Here is a 24,169-nt window from a genome sequence, read left to right as displayed (position 1 = left end):
TAACTAATTGTTGGAAATGTCTCAGTCTAATACAAAAATGACTTTCACCCAGATTCCCTTAGTTTCTAAGGGTTTTTCTGAATGAGAAGGCTGGGTTTGGGCAATTAGGTGCTGCTGGATAAAGTGGTATAACTCAGGTACCCCCAGGTAATCAAGGTTGTCTTCACCTCACTGGGAGGTGCTCATTCCCAGTGGCGGCCGTCAGTAAGCAATCCACACACTGTTACAGGTTCATTAAAGTCTCCATGGTAACTGGTATGTAGTGGCGCTTGTGTTTATGAGAAACTGCGGCAGGGTCAGACCTCGTGTTCAGAGCAGGGTTGAGACAGGGCCTTGCTGTCTCTTGCTTCCAGTCCAGTCATCACAGGCAAGCTCCAAGGTGCAGAGGATGTCCATGTGATGCCAGCACAACCGCTTACGAATAGAAAATTTAAGGACTCAGCCACATGTCTCTAAACAGGACATTTGGTTTGCCCACTTCTCCCCTGACTGGATCATTCCACTACTTTGGCAAAATATAACTACAGCTTCAATTATAATGCTTGAGAAATAAGAGGCGCCTCAGAGAACATTTCTTTTTCAAGACCACTTAAAGCGTTTGATTAACAAAGAGACCAGCAGGGACCAAATGAATACTTAGTTGCAGAACAGAACTAGAAATACTGTGAGCCAACAAAGCAAGTGAAAGTACTTAATTAGAGTGTAAAACTTGACCTTTCCTGGGCACTATCTCATCTCAGAGAAACGCAGCCTAATCCAGAGGCATAGAGTTTCCATAGAAAGCCCCGCAGACTTAGATTGCTCAGTCCTGGTGCATAAGGGGAGTTGACCATCCTGGGGCTCTTCATCTTCCCTGCTGAGCACGCTTAGAGAGCTCCTGGATAGTGTTAATCTCTGTGAGTATTAGTAAGAAATAAATTCTTCTTTAATAGTTGAATGAATGTTTGGACACAAGCAGAATAATTTACTTCTGAGGTTTTGTTTCCTTTGGGAAAATAGTCTATGTAACTGAATCATACACTGCCTTGAAGTCCGCAGAGGCCCTGTTCCCTTCCTCCCTCTCTGCCTGCCTCGGCAGGTGAGTGGAGCGATGCTCGCGGTTAATTCCTGGCTCCATGAAGCCCTGGCTGGAAAATCCCAAGTGCGTTCCTGTGTGTATAGAAGGCATGTTTGTTGGCGAGAGACGGAGTGGGACAGTGTAGACACCTGAGCAGTGGGGAGCATGACTCTTGGGGACTGTGAACTAGTTCATTTTCCTTTTACAGTGGGGCACATATGATTTAGAAGGGACTCCTTCTCAGCCCCTTTTCCTGATTTTATCTCCCTCAATTTACAAACTGAAACATTCAATTGCCCTAGGTTTCAATCCTTAACCCCCTTCCCTTTTCCATTCTCCTTGTTCCATAGATGATTTTATCCCATTTCGTGTCACTCATACAGCCTTTATATCATTTCTCTGCTTTTAACTTTCACGTTTTATCTACAGCCTGAACCTCTCTTCCAGAATTCCAGATTCTTGTATTCTTGTATCTCGTATTTGATATTTCTTCTTGAATATCCAGTAGGTTTTCAAACTTGTTGAAAACCAAACTTCTAATATCCTCACCCCCCCAAAAAACCTGCTCCTTGGGTTGCCTGACCCGTTTTCATAGAGAGTAACACCATCTTCACCATCTTTTCTGTTTCCCAGACCAGGAACCCACGTGTCACCTTTGACTCTCTCACATCCTCTCTTTCTCTGAAGTTTCATGTCCAAACTACCAGCAAATCCTACTGGCTCTGCTTTCAAAGTGGAATTCATCCACTTTCCCTACGTACCCCTTTGTCATCCTGGTCTGAGCCACTGTGGTTTCTCTCTGAGAGTTTTGCAGTAGTTTCATAACTGGTCTCCCTACATGTCCCTTGCTCCTCATGGTCTATTCTTCGCACAGCAGCCAGAGTGAGATTGTCATTCTATCACACTTCTATTCTCAACCCTCCTAATAGCTTCCCTTCTTACAGTCTGAAAGCCGAAGTCCTTAAAGGACTCAGAAGGCAGGCCCTCTGTGATCTTGCCCCCACCTTTCTCTCTGATCTCACCTCCCAACACACCTCACCTCACTCACTCCCCTCCAGGCCATCCTTGCAACCCTGCTCTTCAGCCACAACCAGTGTGCTTTTGCCTTGGGACCTCTGTGTGTACTGTTCCCTTTTACCTTTAGGTGCTTTGTACGGTTCTATTCAGTTCAGCCCAGTTGTGTCCGACTCTTTGCGACCCCATGGACTGCAGCACGCCAGACCTCTGTGTCCATCACCATCTCCCGGAGATTACCCAAACTCATGTCCATTGAGTCGGTGATGCCATCCAACCATCTCATCCTCTGTTGTCCCCTTCTTTCCTGCCTTCAATCTTTCCCAACATCAGGGTCTTTTCCAATGAGTCAGTTCTTCACATCAGGTGGTCAAAGTATTAGAGTTTCAGCTTCAACATCAGTCCTTCCAGTGAATATTCAGGACTGATTTCCTTTAGGATGGACTAGTTGGATATCCTTGCATGGTTTAGACCCTGGATTGAATCTCTGGTAAAATGTCACCTCTGTAAGGAGGCTTTCCTTGATTTGCCTGTAACACAACGGCCTCATTCTGTTGTTAACCTCCTTCCCTTCCACCTTCCTTTATTTTTCTCCTGGTACATAGTACTGTGTGAACTTAATCTGCCAGAATGCCAAGGGGAGGAGGGGGCAAGCATTGCTCATGGATATTGCTGGCACTCCTAAGTCTTACTTGAGGGGTAGGAAAAGGGAAGAGGAGAAAAGAAGAGGCATCAGAAGGAAAGGACAAGCTATAGAAAGAACAGCTGTCCTTTTGATACCAGTCAAAGTTGCCTATAGTTAAATCAACTTTCTGGATTGATCCCTTCTGTGAGGATAGTTCTACTAACACAGCTACCAAAGGTTAACCTTAATGTATACGAGATGAGTTGAAGAAAGCCTTGAAGTGTATAGTTTAGGGTTCGTGACTTTGTGTTTTCACGGAGGGTCTTGCTTGGCCTCAGCCGCCTCCTGATTCCTATTGTTGTTCAGTTTTCTTTGTCCCGTTACTTCACTGTCGCTGCTGTTATCACCTACTTATAACCCGACCCTTAGTAAGTTGTCCAAATGAGGATGCTTAAGATATGTTGGCAGTTAATTAAGACTTCCCTATTGTTATATGAAGATGGGATAAAAGACCTTTGACATTAAATGGGTGGAATATGGTTTGCTTTAAATAAAAAGTGACTATTTGAGAACAAGGTCTTTAAAGATTTTTCTATTTGTGAATCTCCTTGTGCTTGCACACATGAAGACGGCCTTAGCTTTTTTAAAAAATATATATACAATGTAGAGATAGTGTAATATGTAATTATGGACAATGAACTATGTTTATGGGCTTGGTTTGTGATATTTCCAGCTGAGAAGTAGAAGCTGTTCTGAAGTTGAACAGTTTTTGCTGACCCTGAAAATAGAGATGAACTCCTCCTCCTCCACCCCCCAGACCCATTTTCCTGCCAGTTTGCACCATCCCTAGTGAAGGCTACAGAACAGGAGTCAAGCCAGCTCCCTGAGCAGATCTCTGTAACAACCAATACTGCTATTTCTGATCTTTTTTCCCTAAACAAAAAGATGCAGACTTGTAAAAAGATTGATTAAACCTGTTGGAAATGATAGTGTTTCAAGTGCTCATGGCCTTTTTACATATGGTACACACCTAAATCATTTGAATGATGTTTTGATCCACCTAGCTTTTTATTCTTTCTCAAAAAGGTAGTTGGTGTGTTCATCAGAGTGCACAGACCCTTGTATTCACTCTGACTGGGACCAGATGGGAAGGATGTGGCATGCCAGCATGGCTCGGTGTGCTGGCATCCAGAGGGAACCCGGGGCGGGGGGATGGGAGGGTCTATTGGGGTAGGTTTATTGAGTGCTCACAACCCTCATGGAGCATAAATCTGGGTGTTTTAAGTGGTTAACCTCAGAAGACAACCAATAGACTCATATTTCAACTAGAAACACTGGGGACTGGGATTCACTGTAATTCAGGACTATTTTGAACTTCACCCAGAATTACACTTAAAATAAATGTAATTAGTCAAAAATCTAACTATCAGGATTTAGAAATATATAGACTTTCTCCTCAAACATAATTTAGAGAAATAGGCTAAATGGTAGTGGAATTAGAGCCATTGCTGTTTGGTGTGAAGTTTGGTAGGCTCAGAAGGCTTATGTCAACAATTTTTCCTAAAAGTAAATTTCAAGGATAAATCTCATAGACTGTCTATGTCAACTCTTCTGTATGATGGTTAAACGATGCCCTTGAAGCTTTATATATGAATTAAAGGAGATGTTAGATCCAATTATGCTCCAGGTTAGTTCATTATTTTTTAGAAGATTTACATGAGCTCTTCAGATTAAGATTAAGTTAAATTTTGAAGTCCCTGAGGCTTTCACATATATATCAGAAATGATTTTCCATTATCCTATGGAATATTGAAAATAAGGATCTACTATTCAGAAGCAGACCCAGGTTTTATGGGACTTGAAGCACAAAATTTTGGAGGCTCTCTTAAAGGAAAAGGAGAAGGCAATGGCACCCCACTCCAGTACTCTTGCCTGGAAAATCCCATGGACGGAGGAGCCTGTTGGGCTGCAGTACATGGGGTCGCTAGGAGTCGGATGCGACTGAGCGACTTCACTTTCACTTTTCACTTTCATGCATTGGAGAAGGAAATGGCAACCCACTCCAGTATTCTCGCCTGGAGAATCCCAGGGACAGAGGAGCCTACTGGGCTGCCATCTATGGGGTCAAACAGAGTTGGATACGACTGAAAGCCACTTAGCAGCAGCAGTAGCAGCTTAAAGGAAAAACAATAGATTAAGTACAAATGGACTATTTAGAATGAGAAGAATCCCAACAAATTACAATTTAAAAAAGCCTGACAAATAACACCATTATCATAAATATCCAGAAAAATTATGTAATATTTTATTTGCTTCTACCATTTGATTTTCAAAAAACATTTTTGGCTGCATGGTCTTTGATCACTTCATACAGCAATGGTTTTTGTGATATTTTCTACAAAGAGCTTAGATAATTATCTTGCCTTTATCAGCATTAATTGGACTTTGTTTTTTATCATTAGTTTAGAAAAATTTTAGATTTTATTAATAATGTCATATGTTTTTTAGCACTATTGTCAAATTTGGGAAACTTCAGTTTCTTTCACGGAAAATATCTTCCTCTAAGATTTGGAAGACTTTTCCAGACTTTTCTGGCTTTGAACATGTATTTCAACCTTTGTTTTCTCCTTCCACACCTCATTTCTTTTTGGTGCTAGGCAATGCAGACCACATTTATTTTGCAGTCCCTGGCCCTGCATCTTTGGGTCATGATGCAGGGGGAATTGGGACTGTGTATGGCAGGAGCGTCCCTGAAAATAATTTTCCACCAGGACCCCTAGTAATAATTTACTTTACCCAGAAGCACATAAATGTATCCTCCTAAATCCCAACTAAATGTCCTCCCAACTGAACTTCTCCTTAGATGGATCCCAACCTGCCCATGGATGTTACCACACTGCCTGGCAGGGTGTTTGTTTGACAGGGTGTGTGTGAAGCAGGAAAATTTGGAGTAGAAGGAAGCAATCTCAGTGGTAGTGGTAACAGATCTCACTTTTACAAAATTTACAAAAATCAAAATCTGTTATGAACACATTGCTGGAGCTCCTCCCAAGTCCTTGGAAGAGGCCCATGTAAGTGAGAATCCTAAAGATTAAGCTTCATTATCATCACAGTAAATTTGTCTCTGCTAATAATTGAGGATTCATCAAATCCATCACCAAGAGTGCTCCCTAGGGAAGAGATGGCACTTTGCCTCACCAGCAGTGCCAATTCCCAGGGTCACATTCAGTCCTCCTAATTTAAGCATGTGAATTAAAATCTCCTTGTATTTAATTGATGGTGTCTCATTCCTCCCATTAGCGCTACCCACCCCCTCGCTAAAAAAGTACCAGGAAAGAAAGCTGTTGTTTCTTTTTAAAGTGAGGGTATGTGTGTGTATGTATGAAGCTGAGTCAGCTTTTTAAGTTAGGCTGACTCTTGGGCATAAGACGGAGTTAACACTCATTCATTCCCTTGGGTTATCTCAGATGATCCATTACCAGAAACAGCACTATTAGATTTTTTTCCTTCCACATTAGCTTTGCTGGTGATTTTTATTTTATACTCAGCTTAGAGTGTGCATATCTGTCATTTGGACTTCTGTTAGGAGTCTTGTCTGCTAAATGATTTCTCACAGTAATGGCATTGTCAGGCTAAGTGAGTGTCAGATTCATTTTGTGCAGAAATAGCCTGTCAAGGATACCCAACCTGTTTTCATTCTACTGCAGGAATTAAGATCTTGGTGGGTAAATGTATACATGTGTTTGTGTCAGCTGGGATTGGCTAATTTGCCCCTTTCCACTACAGTAATTAGTGGTAGGATCCAGAAAGGTTTGATTTCTTGGAAATTGACAAGATTTCAAGAATTGTGGAGGAATTAGCATTGTTTTTGTAAGTAGTACTCATATAATTTCATAATTTGATAGCAAAGAACAACACCTTAAAATAGATTTTTCTATTATTAATAATTCACTAGGTATATCACTTTAGTACAGTTACTGAGTCATGTCTGACTCTTGGCAAACCCATGGACTGCAGCACCCCAAGCTTCCCTGTCCATCACCAACTCTCGGAGCTTGCTCAAACTCAAGTTTATCAAGTTGGTGATGCCGTCCAACCATCTTGTCCTCTGTCATCCCCTTCTCCTCCTGCCTTCAATCTTTCCCAGCATCATGGTCTTTTCAAGTAAATCAGTTATTTGCATCAGGTGGCCAAAGGATTGGAATTTCAGCTTCAGCATCAGTCCTTCCAGTGAATATTCAGGACTGATTTCCTTTAAGATTGACTGGTTTGATCTCCTTGCAGTCCAAGGGACTCTCAAGAGTCTTCTCCAACACCACAGTTCAAAGGCATCTATTGTTCGGCACCCAGCTTTCTTTATAGTCCAACTCTCACATCCATACATGACTACTGGAAAAACCTTAGCTTTGACTAGATGGACCTTTGTTGGCAAAGTAATGTCTCTGCTTTATAATATGCTCTCTAGTGTGGTCATAGCTTTTCTTCCAAGGAGCAAGCATCTTTTAATTTCATGGCTGAAGTCACCATCTGCAGTGATTTTAGAGCTCAAGAAAATAAAGTCTGTCATTGTTTCCATTGTTCCCCCATCTATTTGCCATGAAGTGATGGGACCAGATGTCATGATCTTAGTTTTCTGAATGTTGAGCTTTAAGCCAACTTTTTCACTCTCCTCTTTCACTTTCATCAAGAGGCTCTTTAGTTCTTCTTCACTTTCTACCATAAGGGTGGTATCATCTACATATCTGAGGTTATTGATATTCCTCCTGGCAATCTTGATCCCAGCTTGTGCTTCATCCAGCCTAGCATTTCACATGTTGTACTCTGCATATAAATTAAATAAGCAGGGTGACAACATACAGCCTTGACATACTCCTTTCCGAATCTGCAACCAGTCTGTTGTTCCATGTTTGGTTCTAACTGTTGCTTCTTGACTGTCATACAGATTTCTCAGGAGGCAGGTAAGGTGGTCTGGTATATGGAATCTATCTATCTATCTATCTATATATAGATGTATATGAAGACTGATCTTTAAGAGTCCTAGGTAATTGAGTAGAATATTGCTACCACTCTGATTTCCAAAGAGAATATGATAATAAAATACCAAAGAGCAAGAAAAGCTTTGAATGCAATAGTATCCTACCATTTCCATTTAAAAACTTGGGATGAAAAGTGAACTATACTTTGTGGATATCTGCAATATTATGTCAGTTACTGTGTACCTAGGAGTATAGTTGAGTTTCCACTTAAATCAAGAACTGTGAAACCTAGGTGTTATTTTTGTAGTTATTTTTACATGTTCAAATTAATTGTAGCAACCTCCCATTTTAATTTTTTTGTAGTTGCTATTTTAATATACATTGACTATTGTAATGGGTCTGAAAGATTGACTTTGCATTGTATTTGGATGGAGGTTGAAGGATTTAGTAGCATCCAGAAATCAGCACTAAAGATAAAGGTGATTAATTTAGGAATGCAAGGCAGGCAGGGTCCACGTACTTCTCAAACAGTCTTAAGTTGTACACCATGGGAAAACTACTGATTTATTATTGGTTCAAGTTGGTTTTGGGATGGACTAACCCTTATCAAGTATTTGTTCTATTTTATATACTCTGCTAATTGATAATTTTATATTATTTCTTTGAATCCTCACAACTCTATGAATTAGAATTTATTATCTCTATTTTCCAGTTGAGTTAGGCTTAAGGAATTATAATAATTCACTCAAGATCCCACAGCTAATAAGTGGCAGGGCTGCAATTGAATCCAGGTCTGTCTAACTCAAGTGTTTAATCTGTTACTAGTATACTACATCACCTCTTCTGTAGGATTTACTAAATTAGAGTTTTGGGGCTAGAATCAGATTTGGGTCAGATGTGGGTCAGTTTTGAGGAGCTGTGGATTTTGAGCAGAAACTGGTTTTCAGTAAAGACAAGAATAATTTGAGTAGTGGATTACCACTGGCAGAGCACAATGGGAGGATGGGTAGAACCTGTATGCCCTTAGGCAAGCACAAGATTGAGCTAAACAGCAAAGCTCTAGTGGAGAGGAGCAGACAGGTATCACTGGTTAGGCTGGCAGGGCTCAGATGCCAAGAAGGCGGGAGTGCTAACTAGAAGTGGGAGGCATTTTACATGAGCCAGAGCTTCTTTCTGCCCTATTTGATGGAGCATCTTTGCTTTGGGTTCACAGACACTACACAGCAGGTGTCAGAGTTATGCAGGTGAGATTCAGGGTAGAGATGGTCAGGTTGCCTTATAAAGAGGCAAGCAAGTGATAGTAAATCCTTCAGTCTTTTTTTTCCCCTCCCTGTCAAGCTGCTCCTGATGCATTATTCTGCCTCAAAGTTTCAGACCACTTTGGTCTCCACCACTGAACAGTTCTCTGTGTCTGATGGCGGATGAGGCACAGAGACAAGGGGAGGTATTCCCTCTATCTGGGGAAGGTGAGAAGCCCCAGATCAGGAAGCTTCAAAGAGGGTATAAAGACAGTGTGCAGGAGACGTGGGTTCAGTCCCTGGGTCAGGAAGATCCCCTGCAGAAGGAAATGGCAACCCACTCTAGTTTTCTTGCCTGGGAAATCCCATGGACAGAGAAGCCTTGCCGGCTATAGTTCATGAGCTCTCAAGAGTAGGACATGACTTAGTGACTAAACAACAAGTAACTCCACTCATATGTAGGATCAAAGAATGAGCTTCCTCTACCTAGAAAAGAGTTTTCTTTAACAGAACCCATAGCTTCTTTGAGGGACTCAATTAAGTCAGCCAAATTTGGGAAAATAAACCCGGTAATCAGTGGAGGAAGTAAAGCTCTTGCCAGCCGTCAAAAAAAAAAAAAAAAAAAAAAAAAAGTGTGCTCAGGGGCAGAAACAGATCTAGGCTATTCCTGTCAGTGGCAGGCTGTCCCCAGCCAGGTCCCTGCTGTTGTTGACAAATGATGGCATTGATGACATGGAGGGAAAGGTCTAAGCAAGTTATGCACCACTTGGATTTGTGAACTTCCTCTTCTTCCAGCTTCTGCCTGAACCTGGTGGGAAGCTAAGCAGAGTGGGTGAGGTGGGGTATCATTTCTAAATATGTTAGTCAAGCTGTATATGTGTGTGTGTGTGACTAATATGGTGATCCTGGACTTGGGACACAATTTAATATGATGAGTAGACCACTTGTTTTTCTCTCCTCACCTTCTCCACCCAAGTGAAAGTAAAAGTGAAGTCGCTCAGTCGCGTCCGACTCTTTGCAACCCCATGGACTGTAGCCTACCAGGTTCCTCCGCCCGTGGAATTTTCCAGGCAAGAATATTGGAGTGGGTTGCCATTTCCTTCTCCAGGGGATCTTCCCAGCCCAGGGATTGAACCCAGGTCTCTCACATTATAGGCAGATGCTTTACCATCTAAGCCACCAGGGAAGTCCTACTATCAAACACCAGTAAAGTTATTAAATGATATTAATCCCTAAGGCTAAAGAAAATGGGATAATGGCATTAGTGGACAGTAGACTTGAATAAAGTTTAGCAAGATCAAATGCAGAAAGAGGAGTGGTAACCAACTTAGAAAAACAGAGGAAGCTACCACTTAACATCTTACAGAGGGGTATACTGCCCAGAAGCAAATAGATTCATCTTATAGAACCTAATGGTCTTAGAGGTAGCAGGTACTACAGATGGTGGCAATGTGATAGATCTGAAAACTGTCAAAATACTCTTTTTTAGAAGGTTCATAACGTTGAACTAAAAGAAACTATGCAAATTATAAAAAAATAACAGAATGGGGACATTAATATAAATGTGTTGCTACTTGTTAGAACAAACAGAAAAATCCAGTTGAGGTGAAAAATTTGAACAAAATAACTAATAAACTTAGTCACATTGACAGAGAATATTAAAATGAACAACTAAATATATGTCTTTATTATATTCCTTCATATACCTTATTATTACATTTTCCCCAAATGAACATGGAGTGTTTACCAAAATAAAAGCAGTTTCCTCATTACATTGAAGTCATTGATATCCATGGGCTTTCCTGGTTGTTCAGTGGTAAAGAATCCTCCTGCCCACACAGGAGATGTGGGTTCAATTCCTGGTTCAGGAAGATCTCCTAGAAGGGGAAATGGCAACCCACTCCAATATTCTTGCCTGGGAAATCCCATGGACAGAGGAGCCTGGTGGGCTACAGTCCATGGGGTCACAGAGTCAGACACAACTTAGCAACTAAACAACAACACAGAAATCCACAAGCCCAAATGCTTATCAGAAACAAGACAACAGGCCCAAAGTCACTTATGCTACTCCCAATGTTACCAAACTGAGAGTTAACTTAATGACACTTTTAGCCTCTCTCAGAAGCAGAATTTTGGACCAGGATCTGCCTGATAAGCACTAGTGAGGTAGCCTGCCTCGTAGATGCTTATCGTTCCCTAAAGGGCAGTGACATTGGCACAGCCAGTCCCGTTTGTAGTAATATAACTTCCTTCCCCCACTCCCTTCTGCCTATAAAATTCTTACAGTTTGTACAGTTCTTCCAAATGCTTTTTATTCTGCTTGAGGGGATGCGGCTCGATTCATGAATCATTGAATGAGGCCAATAATATCCTTACAATTTACTGATTTGAATTTTGTTATTTAACAACATATTAGCCAGAAATAGTAGAATTATGCTAAAAATTCAAAGAAAGGTGTAACTAGAAAATATCCAAATAATTTTGACATTAGGCAATACTATTTCAGCTTTTGGAATAAGCTTACCAGATGCAATGTTCTCCAGCCAAAGTAGGCCAGGAATATACTTGTTGTTGAATATGTTGAATTTATTACTTACTGTAGCGAGAGAGAATGTACATCATGAGGAACTAGAGGATATCTCAGTTATATGGTATTTTAAAAGATTTATTGTAGAATTTAGGTTTGTATTACTGGAGAAGGCAATGGCAACCCACTCCAGTACTCTTGCCTGGAGAATCCCATGGACGGAGGAGCCTGGTGGGCTGCAGTCCACGGGGTGGCGAAGACTCGGACACTGCTGAGCGACTTCACTTTCACTTTTCCCTTTCATGCATTGGAGAAGGAAATGTCAACCCACTCCAGTGTTCTTGCCTGGAGAATCCCAGGGACGGGGGAGCCTGGTGGGCTGCCATCTATGGGGTCACACTGAGTCGGACACGACTGAAGCGACTTAGCAGCAGCAGCAGATTTGTATTACATGATTTTATGGAAAGTTTAAGGAAGTATGTGTTTGCTCTGCATCAGACATTGTCAGAAAACAGGGCTAATTCTATTATTATTGTCTCAATAAATCTTCCCTCAGAGGCAAGACTAAACTGAAGCCAAAGTTGTAATCGGTAAAGAAGCTATAGTTTCATCTTTGCCAGGATATAGGACTCTTTGGTGGTTTGTGGGTTGACAATATTCATGTCCTGTCTCTTTCTAGACATGATTAGAGTAGTCTTGTTTTGATCCAGCATGGGCACTGGGTGTTCTTTTCTAGTATTCATGTTCAGTGGAATTGTTTAACGGGAGAACACCAAGGCCTGTAGGCAGTGACTAGACCAGCTTGTAGCAACACAACTGTTTAGCTGATGGGCTTGGCAAGCACCTAGATGTTTCTCTCTTTCTTGGGGAATTGCATTGAAACTACATCAGTTTGGGTGAAAGTGATATGTTTACCATATTGAGCTTTTCAATCCACGGACAAAGATATATCAGTCCAGTTATTTAGCTCTTCTTAATTTTTCTCAGGCTTTTTTTTTTCTTTTTCTGTTTTTCCATGGAGAAGTTGTATTCATATTTTGTTAGATGTGCTCCTTGATATTTTATTTTTTTTATTCTATTGTAAGTGGTTTCATTTAAAGTTTTTATTAAATTTTTATTGATATGTTCGTTGCCATGTGTAGAAATAAAATTGAGATCTTAAATATCTAGGAAAAGCCTCATAAGAAACAGTAAGTTTGGGGATCATCGGCCCCTCTGTATGTGACATGGTCATGTGATACTTTCTTCACCAACCTCCCCTCTCTTTATCATAGAACTGATATTCTTTTTTGACAAATTAGCTGGGAAGCTCTGTACTTGGGAATATCATGTATATAGCAGGGAACAAAGATAAATTACAGGGGAAAGCAAGGAGATTCAGTGAATCTGCACGTAGATACTCCAGAGGCAGGAGAGCAGAAAATTAGTGTCTTGAGAAACAGCCTGACTCCTGGATGGATTTTCAGATCCTTACATTTGAGAGTCTCTTCAAAAAAAGAAGAAACATCTTCTCTGATTGATTCCTCCTCAGTGAAGCTACCAGGCAACATGCCAAGCTTGTACATGTCAAGCTCCCACTGAGATTTTTAGTGCTTTAACTTGTAAATATGAATATGCAAGCAAAGATCACAGCATTAGAGGAAACTTTCAATGAGGAAGAAACACTAATATGAACAAATTGGAAAAAAAAGTATAAAAATGGAGATAAGAAAAAGTCAAAATAGCCACAGTTAATATTTTTAAAGAGATTTGGGATGGTAGTTTATTTATGAATTAATATGATGCTATGATAAAGGAAGAATTAGGGAACAAGCAAGCAGTCTTGTAAATAAAAACATAGCCGAAATAAATTTGAAGGAAAATTTGGAAAATAATTCTCCTAAAAAGTAAATAAAAAGCAAACATGGAAAATAGGAGATGAAAGATAAGAAAAGTAGATCACCCTATGAGGTTCAAATCAATATGAATTTTGCAGAGATCAACAAAAAAGATAGGAAATGAATATAGAAGCAATGAAAAAAAGACATGTTTTTGAACAAATCAAAATTCAGAAAGGCATGTATTTTTGAAAGGTACATTCATTGAATGCCTTAGTACATGGAGTAAAACCTAGACCACTGTAGAATTCTACAACGTTGGATGGGGGCAGGTTGGGGGCAAAGAAACACAAAGGAATTAGAGTCAGACTTTATAATAACACCAGCTAGGTTCTAGAAAACAAAGGAACAACACCTTTGAAATTGAGGGGGTGTTACCTTCAACTTAATATTTCACGCCCAGCAAATGATCAAACAGTTGTGAAGTAAAATAATGATATTTTCAGGGATAAAAGTGTTTTTAAAATGTACCTTCCATTTAACCTATCTTGAAAAGTTATTGGAAGATGTACTCTAACAAAATGAGTAAATAAAACAAGAAAGAAGGACATGGGTTCCATAAAAAAGACAATACAACACTGAAAGGAAAAGGGTGTTCCAGGATGACAGCTGTGGAGTAGATCTGGGTGTGAGGAGTAGGAGGACTTGGAGGTGACTCCAGGAGAGGACCCCAGGAAAAAAAAGTTGATAGGATATTTGATGTTTGTTCACTGTGGGGAAAAAATCTTTTGTCAGACATATGGCAATCTGCTGGCAAATACTAAAGATGAATGAATTGAAAACTCTGCAAATGGGAAAAACTTTTTTTTTTTTAAAAATCTTCAAGGCCATTATTATCTCTAAGGAAAAACACAAAATTAGTTAAAGCAAGCATAATCATGGGGCTTCCCTGGTAGCTCAGTCAGTAAAGAATCTCCCTGCAATGCAGGAGACCAGGGTTTGATCCCTGGGTCGGGAAGATCCTCTGGAGAAGGAAATGACAACCCACTCCAGTATTCTTTCCTGGAGAATTCCTGTGGACAGAGGAGCTTGACAGGCTACTCTCTGTGGGGTCACAAAGAGTTGGGTACAACTGAGGGACTAACACTTTCACTTACTTAAACATAATCATAGTAGACAGTACTAAAAGCTTTTACTTCTTTGCTTAGCCTTATCAACCAAATCAGATAAGTCTAAAATAGTGTACCTGTGGCGGATTCATTTTGATATTTGGCAAAACTAATACAATTATGTAAAATTTAAAAATAAAATAAAATTAAAAAATAATAATAAAATAAAATAGTGTACGTCTGTAAGGGCTTCCTCGATGGCTCAACGGTAGAGAATCCACTTGCAATGCAGGAGACACAGGAAACCTGGGTTTGATCTCTGGGTGGAAGGATTCCCCTGGAGGCAAGCATGGCAACCCACTCCGGTATTCTTCACCTGGAGAATCCCCACGGACCGAGGAACCTGGCAAGCTACAGTCTATAGGGTTGCAAACAGTTGACATGACTGAAGTGACTAAGCGCGTGCACACACACACACTTCTCTGCAAATTGCCCCTAACTCTTAAAGATAACTTGGGAAAGATGTGCTATTTTCTTTCTTCATGTCCCCATCTCTCCTAGTCATAATTATTTGGTATATTGTTTGATATGTCCCGTGTGTGTGTTGTATCATTTTGCTTAACTTGTGTATTAGGCAGAGTTTTAGAGAAAAACAGAACCAAAGAGCATATACATGGGATACACACACAGAGAAAGAGGAAAACAGATTTAAGGGACAGTTGGGGAGGGGTGGTAAATCTGAAGTTTATGGGGCTGGGTAGCATATTCCAGGGACGGGGGAGCCTGGAGGGCTGCCGTCTATGGGGTCGCACAGAGTCGGACACGGCTGAAGCGGCTTAGCAGCAGCAGCAGTAGCAGCAGCATATCAGAAATCTGGCTAAAGGTTAATGAGTTCAAAATCTGTAGGGCAGGCCAGCAGGCTGGAAGCTCGGGTAGAGTTTTTTGCTGTAGTCTTGAGGCAGACTCACTTACTTTTTAGGGAAACCATATTTTTGTTCTTGGGGCCTTCGACTGATTGGGTCCACATTATGGAGGGTAATCTGCTTTACTTAAGATCTATCGATTATCAATATTAGTCACCTTCACAAATCCCTTCACAGAAACATCTAGACTAGTGTTTGACCGAGCATCTGGGTGCCTTAGCCCAGCCAAGTTGACCCATGAAGTTAACCATCACAATCTGTTAAGTGTAACCTGTATCTCAGCCTGTTTGGGCTGCCTTAACAAAATGCCATAGACTGGCTTAAACAACGTGAATCTCTTTCTCACATTTCTGGAGCCCATGATCAGTGATGTATCAGCAGGGCCAGGTGTCTGGTAAGCTCTCTCCCTGGGTTGCTGATGGTGCTTCCAGTGACAGTTTGATTCCTTTACAGTAGCTCAGCTTAAACAAGGAAGCTGGGTCCTGGTGTCAAGCTGGCGGTTCTTTGATAAACCTTCCCCTAGTCTTTCCCAGTGGGGAATTTCTACTTGTACCTTTGAGGTCTGCATCCTATAATAATTAGGAAGTGGGAAAGGAGGTAAAATTTAAAAATAATCTTGTATGGCCCCTCATGTTCAGGGCATGGTTCAACCTTTTAAAACAGATGGTTGGTGGTTTTTCTCCTGAAAACTCTGGGAGCAGAACCCCAGAATATCCCTCATTTTCTTCCTTGTTAAGATGTTCTTTCTATTGTCCAGCTAGAATCTCTCCTATTTTAAATTAAGCCCATTTCCTTCTTGCACCCCAGACGTCTGGATTTGAGAAGAATTTTTAGTGATTGTTTAACAGTCTCCCCATTTGACACCAAAGACATGGAAGCATAAGAAAATTCACTGGCCTTATTTAAAGTCATAGGCAGTACTCAGACTTTGACTTGCTGTAAGATGATTGCTTCAGATACTACATTTCAGTGTTTCCTGGAAGAAATCCTTGACAGAATTCATATCTTTAGTGGTTCTCTCATTTATTCTCTCAGATAAAATATTTTAGCCCTTTCTGTGTGCAAGATACTGCTCAGCATAAGGAATGCAGGTATGAGTAAGATAAGGCTCTAGATGTGGCCTTGGAGCCTCCTAAGGGGCTGCTGCTTAATATTTTCTTCTTAGAAAACACCATAATGTAGAGAAAGCAGCATTATCTCTGCTGGGTTTCTAAGAGGGGATGACTCTTGCTTTGAGTTCAGGAAGGTGAGTTGGAGTAGCTCAGACAGGGAAGGACATGCATGACAGAGCCGTGTCACATGTATCACCAGTTGTGTGTTTGTGTTAGTTGCTCAGTCCTGTCCGACTCTTTGCAACCTCATGGACTGTAGCCAGCCGAGCTTCTTTGTCCATGGAATTCTCTAGGCAGGACTGGAGTGGATTGCCATCCCCTTCTCCATTATCATCAGTTAATTATTTTGTAAAAAATGTGTTCAGTTGTATGAATACAGCACAACTTGTTTATACATGATTGTGTTGATGGGCATTTGGATTGCTTCTAGTTGGGGACTATTTTAAATAATGCCTTGTGTGTGTACCCGTACATTGTCATTTATTCTGGTTAATACTTAGAAGTGGAAATATAGGTCATAGGATATGTATATGTTGAACTTTGTTTAAAAAAAATGCCAGATTATTTCTGAAAGTCGTTGCACTCTTACCATCAAGTGCGTGAGAGTTCTAGTTGCTTCAAATACTCAAACAATATTCAGGCTTTTTAACTGTAGCCATTCTGGAGGGTATATAATGATACATTGTGGTTTTCATTTGCATTCTTCTGATGCAGAGTTGCACTCATCTCACATGCTAGTAGGAGAAGGCAATGGCACCCCACTCCAGTACTCTTGCCTGGAAAATCCCATGGACGGAGGAGCCTAGTGAGCTGCAGTCCATGGGGTCGCTGAGTGTCGGACACAACTGAGCGACTTCACTTTCACTTTTCACTTTCATGCATTGAAGAAGGAAATGGCAGCCCACTCCAGTGTTCTTGCCTGGAGAATCCCAGGGATGGGGAGCCTGGTGGGCTTCCGTCTACGGGGTTGCACAGAGTCAGACACGACTGAAGCGACTTAGCAGCAGCAGCAGCAGCAGCATATGCTAGTAAAGTAATGCTCAAAATTCTCCAAGCCAGGCCTCAGCAATTCATGAACTGTGAACTTCTCAGATGTTCAAGCTGATTTTAGAAAAGGCAGAAGAACCAGAGATCAAATTGCCAACATCCGCTGGATCATTGAAAAAGCTAGAGAGTTCCAGAAAAACATCTATTTCTGCTTTATTGACTATGTCAAAGGCTTTGACTGTGTGGATCACAATAAACTGTGGAAAATTCTGAAAGAGATGGGAATACCAGACCACCTGACCCGCTTCTTGAGAAACCTATATGCAGGACAGGAAGCAACAGTTAGAACTCAACATGGAACAACAGAGTGGTTCCAAATAGGTAGAGTACATCAAGGCTGTATATTGTCACCCTGCTTATTTAACTTACATGCAGAGTACATCATGAGAAACTCTGGGCTAGATGAAGCACAAGCTGGAATCAAGATTGCTGGGAGAAATATCAATAACCTCAGATATGCAGATGACACCAACCTTATGGCAGAAAGTGGAGAACTAAAGAGCCTCTTGACGTAAGTGAAAGTGGAGAGTGAAAAAGTTGGCTTAAAGCTCAACATTCAGAAAACTAAGATCATGGCATATGGTCCCATCACTTAATGGCAAATATATGTGGAAACAGTGCCTGACTTTATTTTGGGGGGCTCCAAAATCACTGCAGATGGTGACTGCAGCCATGAAATTAAAAGACGCTTACTCCTTGGAAGGAAAGTTATGACCAGCCTAGATAGCATATTAAAAAACAGAGACATTACTTTGTCAACAAAGGTCTGTCTAGTCAAGGTTATGGTTTTTCCAGTAGTCACGTATGAATGTGAGAGTTGGATGGTGAAGAAAGCTGAGCGCCGAAGTATTGATGCTTTTGAACTGTGGTGTTGGAGAAGACTCTTGAGAGTCCCTTGGACTGCAAGGAGATCCAACCAGTCCATCCTAAAGGAGATCAGTCCTGAGTGTTCATTGGAAAGACTGATGCTGAAGCTGAAACTCCAGTACTTTGGCCACCTGATGCAAAGACCCAGCTCATTGGAAAAGACCCTGATGCTGGGAAAGGTTGAGAGCAGGAGGAGAAAGTGACGACAGAGGAAGGAATGGCTGGATGGCATCACTGACTCAATGGACGTGAGTTTGGGTAAACTCCAGGATATGGTGATGGACAGGGAGGCCTGGTGTGCTGTGGTTCATGGGGTTGCAAAGAGTTGGACACGACTGAAGAACTGAACTGATAAGTAATAAGTACTTTTTGATGTGTGTGTTGGCTGTTTGTATTTCTTTTTACTGAAGTGTGCAATGATTCTGAGTTTAAGCTGGATTATTCATCTTTTTTATTAAATTGTTGGTGTTCTCTCTCTATATATTTGCAATCAAGTCATTTGTCAGATAAGCATGTTTGATACTACACATTGTGAATAGTTTTTCAGTCTTTAGCTTAATATTTCATTTTCTAGAAGAACAGGAGTCTTTAATTTTGATGAAGTCCAGTGTATCCTTCAAAAAATTTAAGTTTGTACTTGCTGTCCTTTCTAAGAAAGTGTTGTCTACTCCATCATTATCTTCTGTGCTATATTTCTTTTAACTAGAACTTTTATCACTTTAGGTTTTACCTTTTTAGATCTATTATTCCTTTAACGCCATTTTTTCCCCCCCACTAATACAAAGAATTGAAGGTTCTTCCCACTCCATAAGAATATCCTGGTTCCAGCCCAATTTGTTGAAAAAGAATATTCTTTCTCCATTGACTGTCTTACACTGGTACCTTTGTTAAAGATCCTTTGATCATATATGCATGGAACTTTCTGTGGATCTGTTCTGTTATATTCGTCTAAAAGACTGTCTTGATAACTGTGGTTTCTAGAAAGTCTTGATATCAGATAGCCCAAGTCCTTGTTCTTAAGATTATTTCCATCATTTGAGATCAAATATATCTCAGAATCAACTTTTTACTTTCAAAAAAAAAAAAAAAGCCAGGTGGAATTTCAATTTCGGTTGTATTGAATCTATATATCTTAATAATACTGGAGTCTTTTAATTTATCTTCTGTTTCTTTAGGTTGTTCCATCTCTTAGAATTTTTTTTTTTATTTTTCAGAATAGCAGCCTTGCATTTCTTCTTAAAAATTTATCCCTGAAGATTTTATTTTTTATTGGATTGCTCCATTTTTTTGATTGTATATAGAAATCAGTTGATATTTATATATTAACTTTGTGTCCTGTGACAGTATTAGATTCTCCTACTGTAGTAGTTGTTTGGTGAAATATTTAGGATTATCTGTGTAAAGGAAAAGAATCATGTCATCTGCAAATAAAAACATTTTTATTTCACTTTGCAATCTATATTGCTTATTTTTATTGCCTTAATAGATATGTGCAAGCGTGCTCATTTGTGTCTGACTCTTTGCACCCCTAGGAACTCAAATAATATATTGAATAGATGAGAGAGTTCTTTTTGAGCTTAGAAAGGGAAAGCATTTGATATTTCATAATGGAGCTGACTGTGGCTCAGATCATGAACTTCTTATTTCCAAATTCAGACTTAAATTGAAGAAAGTAGGGAAAACCACTAGACCATTCAGGTATGACCTAAATAAAATCCATTATGATTATACAGTAGAAGTAAGAAATAGATTTAAGGGACTAGATCTGATAGACAGAGAGCCTGATGAACTATGGATGGAGGTTTGTGACATTGTACAGGAAACAGGAATCAAGACCATCCCCATGGATAAGAAATGCAAAAAAACAAAATGGCTGTCTGAGGAGGCCTTACAAATAGCTGTGAAAAGAAGAGAAGCGAAAGCAAAGGAGAAAAGCAAAGATATAAGCATCTGAATGCAGAGTTCCAAAGAATAGCAAGAAGAGATAAGAAAGCCTTCCTCAGTGATCATGCAAAGAAATAGAGGAAAACAACAGAAAAATGGGAAAGACTAGAGATCTCTTCAAGAAAATCAGAGATAACAAGGGAACATTTCATGCAAAGATGGGCTCGATAAAGGACAGAAATGGTATGGACCTAACAGAAGCAGAAAATATTAAGAAGAGGTGGCAAGAATACACAGAAGTACTGTACAAAAAAGAGCTTCATGACCCAGATAAATCACGATGGTGTGATCACTCACCTAGAGCCAGATATCCTAGAATGTGAAGTCAAGTGGCCTTAGGATGCATCACTATGAACAAAGTATTCTTCACAGAGCTAGAACAAATAATTTCACAATTTGTATGGAAATACAAAAAACCTCGAATAGCCAAAGCTATTTTGAGAAAGAAGAATGGAACTGGAGGAATCAACCTATGTGACTTCAGGCTCTATTACAAAGCCACAGTTATCAAGACAGTATGGTACTGGCACAAAGACAGAAATATAGATCAATGGAACAAAATAGAAAGCCCAGAGATAAATCCACGCACATATGGACACCTTATCTTTGACAAAGGAGGCAAGAATATACAGTGGATTAAAGACAATCTCTTTAACAAGTGGTGCTGGGAAAACTGGTCAACCACTTGTAAAAGAATGAAACTAGAACACTTTCTAACACCATACACAAAAATAAACTCAAAATGGATTAAAGATCTCAACGTAAGACCAGAAACTATAAAACTCCTAGAGGAGAACATAGGCAAAACACTCTCTGACATACATCACAGCAGGATCCTCTATGACCCACCTCCCAGAATATTGGAAAATAAAAGCAAAATAAACAAATGGGACCTAATTAAACTTAAAAGCTTCTGCACAACAAAGGAAACTATTAGCAAGGTGAAAAGGCAGCCTTCAGAATGGGAGAAAATAATAGCAAATGAAGCAACGGACAAACAACTAATCTCAAAAATATACAAGCAACTCCTACAGCTCAACTCCAGAAAAATAAATGACCCAATCAAAAAATGGGCCAAAGAACTAAATAGACATTTCTCCAAAGAAGACATACAGATGGCTAACAAACACATGAAAAGATGCTCAACATCATTCATTATCAGAGAAATGCAAATCAAAACCACTATGAGGTACCATTTCACGCCAGTCAGAATGGCTGCGATCCAAAAGTCTACAAATAATAAATGCTGGAGAGGGTGTGGAGAAAAGGGAACTCTCTTACACTGTTGGTGGGAATGCAAACTAGTACAGCCACTATGGAGAACAGTGTGGAGTTTCCTTAAAAAACTGGAAATAGAACTGCCTTATGATCCAGCAATCCCACTGCTGGGCATACACACTGAGGAAACCAGAAGGGAAAGAGACACATGTACCCCAATGTTCATTGCAGCACTGTTTATAATAGCCAGGACATGGAAGCAACCTAGATGCCCATCAGCAGATGAATGGATAAGAAAGCTGTGGTACATATACACAATGGAGTATTACTCAGCCATTAAAAAGAATACATTTGAATCAGTTCTAATGAGGTGGATGAAACTGGAACCTATTATACAGAGTGAAGTAAGCCAGAAAGAAAAACACCAATACAGTATACTAACGCATATATATGGAATTTAGAACGATGGTAACAATAACCCTGTATACGAGAAAGCAAAAGAGACACTGATGTATAGATCAGTCTTATGGACTCTGTGGGAGAGGGAGAGGGTGGGGAGATTTGGGAGAATGGCATTGAAACATGTATAATATCATGTATGAAACGAGATGCACGATACTGGATGCTTGGGGCTGGTGCAATGGGACGACCCAGAGGGAGGGTATGGGGAGGGGGGAGGGAGGAGGGTTCAGGATGGGGAACACAGGTATACCTGTGGCGGATTCATTTCGATATTTGGCAAAACTAATACAATATTGTAAAGTTTAAAAGTAAAAAAAAAAAAAAAATAATAAAATAAATTCAGCATTAAAAAAAAAGAAATGAACAAAGCTAGTGGAGGTGATGGAATTCCAGTTGAGCTATTTCAAATCCTGAAAGATGATGCTGTGAAAGTGCTGCACTCAATATGCCAGCAAATTTGGAAAACTCAGCAGTGGCCACAGGACTGGAAAAGGTCAGATTTCATTCCAATCCCAAAGAAAGGCAATGCCAAAGAATGCTCAAACTACTGCACAATTGCACTCATCTCACATGCTAGTAAAGTAACGCTCAAAATTCTCCAAGCCAGGCTTTAGCAATACGTGAACTGTGAACTTTCAGATGTTTGAGCTGGTTTTAGAAAAGGCAGAGGAACCAGAGATCAAATTGTTAACATCCACTGGATCATAGAAAAAGCAAGAGAGTTCCAGAAAAACATCTATTCTGCTTTATTGACTATGCCAAAGCCTTTGACTGTGTGGATCACAATAAACTGTGGAAAATTCCAAAAGAGATGGGAATACCAGGCCACCTGACCGGCCTCTTGAGAAACCTATATGCAGTTCAGGAAGCAACAGTTAGAACTGGATATGGAACAACAGACTGGTTCAAAATAGGAAAAGGAGTACATCAAGGCTGTATATTGTCACCCTGCTTATTTAACTTATATGCAGAGTACATCATGAGAAACGCGGGGTGCAAGAAGCACAAGCTGGAATCAAGATTGCCGGGAGAAATATCAATAACCTCAGATATGCAGATGACACCACCCTTATGGCAGAAAGTGAAGAGGAACTAAAAAGCCTCTTGATGAAACTGAAAGAGGAGAGTGAAAAAGTTGGCTTAAAGCTCAACATTCAGAAAACGAAGATCATGGCGTCCGGTCCCACCATTTCATGGGAAATAGATGGGGAAACAGTGGAAACAGTGTCAGACTTTATTTTGGGGGGCTCCAAAATCACTCCAGATGGTGACTGCAGCCATGAAATTAAAAGACGCTTACTCCTTGGAAGGAAAGTTATGACTAACCTAGATAGCATATTGAAAAGCAGAGACATTACTTTGCCAACAGGTTTGTCTAGTCAAGGCTATGTTTTTTCCTGTGGTCATGTACGGATGTGAGAGTTGGACTGTGAAGAAGGCTGAGTGCCGAAGAATTGATGCATTTGAACTGTGGTGTTGGAGAAGATTCTTGAGAGTCCCTTGGACTGCAGGGAGATCCAACCAGTCCATTCTGAAGGAGATCAGCCCTGGGATTTCTTTGGAAGGAATGATGCTAAAGCTGAAACTCCAGTCCTTTGGCCACCTCATGCGAAGAGTTGACTCATTGGAAAAGATTCTGATGCTGGGAGGGATTGGGGGCAGGAGGAGAAGGGGATCACAGAGGATGAGATGGCTGGATGGCATCACTGACTCGATGGACGTGAGTCTGAGTGAACTCCGGGAGTTGGTGATGGACAGGGAGGCCTGGCGTGCTGCGATTCACGGGGTTGCAAAGAGTCAGACACGACTGAGCGACTGATCTGATCTGATCTGAATTTCAAATTTCCTTCTGATTTCTTCTTAAAAAAGTTGCTAATAAGTCATTACCTTTTAAATACTTAGGTATTTATATATAGTAGTCTTGATTTCTAATATATCTCGTTTCTCTATATCATATTCTATAATATGATTTTTATTGCTCTTTCTTGAGTAACCCATTTGTAATTGAGAAGAATGTGAATTCTGACATTGCTGGATGTAGCCATTTCTAAATGTTCATGAGTTGATAGTGCTGAGCAGATCTCTAAAGTCCTTACTAATTTTTTAGTGTTATGGGGTGACCTTTCCTTAGGGTGTGGTGCTTTTCCAAAGTGTAGCCATTGTGTGGTCTTAAATGAAGGCTAAGTTGTGTGATGAGGTCTCTCTATTCTGGCTACAGCTGAACTCCAGTGTT

General features: G+C 40.3%; 1 protein-coding gene across 9 annotated transcripts in view; it reads left to right on the top strand.

The window, feature by feature from the left end:
• Window positions 1–24,169, top strand: part of CCDC85A (coiled-coil domain containing 85A) — a 226,241-nt gene that overhangs the window by 95,477 nt on the left and 106,595 nt on the right. The window lies entirely within an intron of this gene.

Source organism: Bos mutus, chromosome 11, assembly GCF_027580195.1.
Source record: "Bos mutus isolate GX-2022 chromosome 11, NWIPB_WYAK_1.1, whole genome shotgun sequence".
Lineage (NCBI taxonomy): Eukaryota > Metazoa > Chordata > Mammalia > Artiodactyla > Bovidae > Bos > Bos mutus.
Note: the sequence above shows the minus strand (reverse complement) of the source record. Positions and strands in the feature narration are given on the sequence as shown.